General features: G+C 41.0%; 1 long non-coding RNA gene across 2 annotated transcripts; it reads left to right on the top strand.

The window, feature by feature from the left end:
- Positions 1-524: 524 nt before the first annotated feature.
- On the top strand, positions 525-4,024 carry LOC125942240 (uncharacterized). Of its 2 annotated transcripts, XR_007464928.1 has the most exons (4): positions 525-606; positions 695-751; positions 1,908-1,970; positions 3,503-4,024. It is a non-coding gene; the product is annotated as an uncharacterized LOC125942240 (long non-coding RNA). The 2 variants fall into 2 exon arrangements; XR_007464927.1 differs by having other exon boundaries at positions 530-751.
- The last annotated feature ends 1,888 nt before the right edge of the window (positions 4,025-5,912 follow it).

Genomic DNA, 5,912 nt, shown 5'->3' with positions numbered 1-5,912 from the left:
AGCTCTAGGCACTTTATAAGATATGTGGATGGTCGAAATTAGTAAAAGTACTTCCATAAATACGTTCTGTTACATTTCAACTAAAAGAGATAGAGGCGTTATGTTTAGCTTCCGATCGAATTTCTTCTACACTGCCTACATTCTTTTTTTTGTATGCCAGCATGATCTCCAAGAAGCACTTGGCGTGGCAGAGCCGGAGGACGACCATGTGGAGAGTAACAATCAGCATGACTTTAGTTGCCAAGCTGCCACCACCACACAGCACAGTGATGTGCGGGAAGCTGAGCCACAGATGCGTGATGTTTATGTTCAAACAGTTCCTCACGTACAGAAGTCAAAGGCTGTACAGACATACATCAAGAATCCATCTGTTGGTGAGAGCAGGACTGCTATTTGTTGTTCCTTATAAAAATTTGACAGTCAATGAATGTGTCTTAAAACTTGTTTTTATTGTGCAGGGGTCCAGGCCAGCCCATTATCTGTTTGTGACAGCTTTGTTCAAACTGAAGACAGGCTGGCATACAGTGAAGAGGTACCATCAGAGTTGAGGCCGTTCTGCTCTACGCCGAGACATGATGTTGATGCACCAGGTCTCAATCTATACAGGTATGCAATCTGATTCATATTTTGTATGACACGTGCAAGTGATTGTGCATAACAATTGGCACTGTATGCACTTTTACCAAATTTTTAGGACTGACTACCTCAGTGATGAGCTGTCCAGCTGTGATGACTCTGACTCGGATATCATGTAAGCCTAAGGATACCTTGTTTATTTATTCTTGTTTTTAATTCACACTACATGAACACCTAGGCCTTGCAAAATGTACCTCCTTGATACATAACTTCGGCTCGATAAGCAGATGTAACCCTGCCAAGAACATGAACGTAAACTTGATAACTTTCCAGCATAATGAGACATGGCCATGTCAGGAAACAGTGTTGTAAGTGAACATTGTCCAATATTTTGTTCTGCAGCTTGAAAAATTGTGATATATGGTACTAAATGCACATGTGCCTGCTGTTGCTAAGAGCTGCACTATCCCTACAATTACATTAGCCTAATGTTACTTCCTGTGCGTTATTGACCTCAATCTTACGCTACAAAAATTATTGCACTGTTTTAACTAATCTGCTAAAAAATCCTAAAAGCGTTAAGAATTTGAATAATATGAATGACACTATGAAACAATGGGAGTGGTTGAATTCCTTTCTAAACAAGGATGTGTGCAACGTTACGGTAATTAAAATCAGTTAATTGACCAGCCTATAGCCTCGCATTGTAAATTGAAACGTGCTGGTTTCTCATTTATCTCTTTTCCTGGCACACCACACGAGGTGCTCGCTGTTATCCATAACCTCAAGAACACTGACACTGGATTAGATAAGAGAGACCCCAGCTAGTCCAAATTATTTCGGAGTACCCCCCCCCCCACACCACTATGGCGAACCTCATAATTAGATCATGGTTTAGGCACGTGAAATCCCAGAATTTAATTGAGTAATTTCTTGAACAGATTTCATTCAAAATGCTAGTGATTCTGTATATTGTGTTGATTTTATATTTTTGGATTCTAGTAAGGCTACCATTAGTAAGTAAGGATACTGGGTTAACCATAATATCCTCCTTGACAAACTTGAAACTTATGGTGTCACTAGTCCTCCATTAAAATTTTTGAAATCGTATTTACTGAATAGGCATCAAATTCTTAGCTGTGGGGGCTGCTTTTCTGGCTTAAGAACATTTGCCCAAGGCGTGCCTTAGGGCTCCATTTTAGGTCCGCTACTGATTATAATGTACGTCTCTGAATTCTTATTACTGTCTGGATTGATAAGTATCGTGATCGTTTGCATATGCATAATCTACAAGAGCTTCTCTTGCTGATGTTCCTTTGAACTCTTTACAGTGACTACACAAATGACTCGTCATACGTCTGTGATGAGCTGAACGATGATGACAGTGACCCTGAGTAAGTTAATAATTGCTTTTGAGGCTCTATTTCAGTATTATAAAGGTGCAAAGGCTGGCACGGTACCTGTGCACTACCTTTCTGTGCACAACTGCATCAGTTGTAAGAGTAATTAGTGCTTAGAAAGACTCTGCCGTGAACAGTTTGCTAACCACATTTGCTGAGTCATCAAGGTTAACCAGCTTGGGTCACGGGGCTCTTTCTTCTTACATTGGGGGTAGTGGGTGGTTTCTACAAATATCTACCGTGGAGTCCATATCGAGACTCTCCTGTGCAGTTTTTGTTGAGGTGTCCACTGAAAATCCCTAAATGCACCACAGGTCAGTAGCGATTGCCAAGGGCAGTGGTAGGGCCGCTTTCACTTTGTTGTAAAACGGCGGAACACGTGGCATCTTCTAATTATGGGATTGACTGGGCCAGACACCCAGACACCCAGACACCTTCATTATATAGTCAAATTTATTGCAGGGATCTTCAGTATAGAGGCATCGACAAAACTTATAAAAGATAGGAATCGGGGCGGAACATACCGAATACTTCATTATAGAAGTCATTTCATTACAGAGGCATTCAGCTGTATTTGTTTCCTGGTAAGAAACATCCACTTAGAGAATTCTAGCTCTCATGCATTGAGATCCGTGAGCCACTATTTGACAAAATGTTCTGGGTTAAAATAACATTGTGAGAGACTGAGACAAACGCACGAAGACACACAGTGCTGACACATGCAGACTGTAACTGCATTTATATCGGGGAGAGCGAAAATTTTTAAAGACAGTTGAAACACCACATGAATCATGTCAGAAAAAATGATGTCAGAAAAAATGTTGTCTCCAAAGCACTTGCGGAACACGTGGCATCTTCTAATTATGGGATTGACTGGGCCATGGCAGGCATCATCGCAAAAGAAAGAAACTGGTGTTCCCGTCAGTATCCGTAATTGTTTCTTATCCAGACTACGAAAGCGCTAAACAGAAATGATGGTAATCTTCCACCTGCGTATGCTAGGGGCCTTGGTCACATACTGAAACGGACATAAGCTCGCCTTCTCAAGCCACTTTATGGGAACAAGGTTTCTGTGCGGAAGCAGAAACGTCTTGCAGTTTTTTAAACCTTTCCATTTTTGGTCTGCATTTCTCTGGTTTCCTTTAGACTTCATAGCTTACGAGTCATGAAAATGCACCTGGTCACACGACACTGCCCATATAGGAGTTATTAGTAACGAAATACATAACTTTGATGAAAGATAATGGGCCGTTTGCACCCGGACAAACTTCGAGTTAACTGTGGCACATCTGTTTTCAGGTGCATATATGGGTTTACTTTGTAACAATTTGCTGCAGTGAGTTGCAATTTCCATTCTTTTTGTTCTTTATGAGGTGAAGGGTATTACTATAGAGCCTATAAAAAACAAAAAGATTGGCATTCTATGGTTAATCAAGCAAACATGTTAAATTCTGATTCGATATCTCAATGTTCTTACATAAGGTGAAAAACGGCTAGTAAATGTGCATCTTCTGTGATCAGTGCAGGCCACCTGTACAGGAAATGTGTGCTGAAGGTGGGGTGACTACAAAGAAATACATTGTTTTGAATCCTGCTTGATGGAACTGTTGAAGCGTTGCCGGGTTTGTGGAGCATCCGAAAGCAGAGTAGACATTGCGGCAACAGGAACAATGATTTCTGCTACCATAAAGTGTGCCAAAAACCATGTAACGAAGTGGTCGAGTCAGCCGATGGCCAAAGGAAAGGCTCTTGGCAATTTGTTGTTGTGCTGCGCCATTCTATTCACTGGGAGCAGTCCAACCAAAGTGATTCGCCTATTGTCAGTTATGGGAGTGCAGTCACTTCAAAAGACACAGTACTTCCAGTACCAAAGGTGCTACCTACTTCCAGCGGTTGAGCAGGTTTGTATTGGCAATGCTGCCTACTTGTATCAAATTGCTAGTCTCTACAACTGTCATGAGCTATGTGCATGTCTTCAGGCTCACGTCTAAGTACAGCTGGGCCCACTCTAAGGGGGAAACCACTAATGCATGGCCTGCAGGCTCGAGAGCTCTGGGGATATAAAGCAGTGCAAAAAGTAAAGGCGCGTAGTGAGGAAACATAGGACTAACACATGCCATCTGCTGCAGCCTCTGGTACGCCAAATGTTTGCCACTGCAGGAACATTGTTGGGGCCACATAATTGCTTATTCTTTTTAACGGTGAACCAAGATCTACATAAGTACATGCAGTTCTTGTGTAATCATTTGTCGATGAAAGGCATCAAAGATAAGAAAATTACACAGAAAATGTTTGCACAAGGGTTTAATGCACTGCATTCAGAGCTTGCAGCAAAAATTCATTACATTCAAGCATCCTGTTTTATTACATTTTTAAGGCATGGCAGTCCCAGCACAAGTCTGTCATTGAAGAGGCCAGACACCAGCCACGCTCACTAGCAGGTGATGGCAGATGTGACACACCTGGCCACTCCGCAGACTTTGGCACTTACACATTGTTGGAACTGAGCTGAACAAAATAATGCACACTGAGCTTGTCAAGGTGGGTCCTGTTTCATTTTTCCCCGATTATTTTGTAGCGCGGCATTTTAAGTAGATGACATGCAACCATCATAATAGGTGTCTTGGTGACCACGTGGTTCTTTGACATTCCGTTGTCATGTTACCATCTCTGATGAGTGCCAGAAATCTATGGACCTAGTGAGGTTCAAATTGATGGTTTTCCATTTCTCAGCCGGACATAAACACCCAACCATGGTAGTTCTACTGCAGTGACTGAATAGTGCAAGCATTTTATGCAGCTTGATGCATGTGTAGTGAAATGCACGATTATTTATGTACCTCTAAGAGGCATGCCCAAACTGGTGTCGGCTTTCGAAGAGTTTAAACAGTACGCAAATCAAAAACAGCAATGTCACTGAGCTGGCACAAAGGCTAAGCCAAGTAAAAACAAAATAATGATGCAAGGTAAACTGCACATGCGTGTCGTGCCTTCGACTAAGAATGCATACGTGGACAATGCCTGTTCTACCTGTTCTTATAGCACATCAAGTTCTTAATTCTCTCCTAACCGCTAGAAACGTGCTTCTTTTTCATTTATGTTTGAACATTTCAAGAGATCAGTTGAAACATATATTGTGACACCTAAAATTGTATACTGATCATTGCCGTTTTGAATGAAAGTAAAGCAGAAATAATTGTTCAGATAGCTTTTGCTAATGTTGTTAAAATTCAAAGCAGCACCACAAGAAGCATGAATGAAAATAATACTTTGCCGATTTTATTATAAGTACTGAGAGTAAAAAAATGAAAATATATAAAATATTTGCCTTGGTATTAGTTGCCAACTACTGCCAGTTAGACCGTAAAGATTATGCAGATTTGGTAGCATGAATATTAGCCATAGTGCTGCCCTTGACAGGCTGCTACTTATTTGTGATTACATGTTTTATGTCCAAGCATGAAAAGCCTATTTTATGCCTCGCGTTTTGTCCGCAACATTATTAGGGTCCTTCAGTCCTTTGCTGAAGGTCAAAAGCATGCATATTGCACTGCAGCAAAGCATTGAAAAAAAATAAACTCCTGAATACTGCTTTGTCTAAGACACTGAAAATATCTTTTAACTCTATGACAAATGGGTCAAAAGCATGTATCCATCTATCTTCTTATGTTTATGTAGCAGCTATTGAATGTTAGAAGGAATCAAATCATCAGTAATGAGGTTGCCCTTTTTAGCATATATGGAGAATGACAGGAAAGTAATTTTTAGTGCAAGTCCTACGTTGGCTAAAAGTAAGGACTGTAAGAAGTGGCTCACGTTTATCTTGTGCATTTGTGAAGTTTGGCTGTAGCAGAAAAACTCCTTTGCAATATTGCAGTCAACAGAAGTTTCTTCAAGCAAGAAAATGGAGAAAGAAGGTCTGGAGAGAGCCCTCGA

The sequence above is a fragment of the Dermacentor silvarum genome, chromosome 1 (genome assembly GCF_013339745.2).
Source record: "Dermacentor silvarum isolate Dsil-2018 chromosome 1, BIME_Dsil_1.4, whole genome shotgun sequence".
NCBI lineage: Eukaryota > Metazoa > Arthropoda > Arachnida > Ixodida > Ixodidae > Dermacentor > Dermacentor silvarum.
Note: the sequence above shows the minus strand (reverse complement) of the source record. Positions and strands in the feature narration are given on the sequence as shown.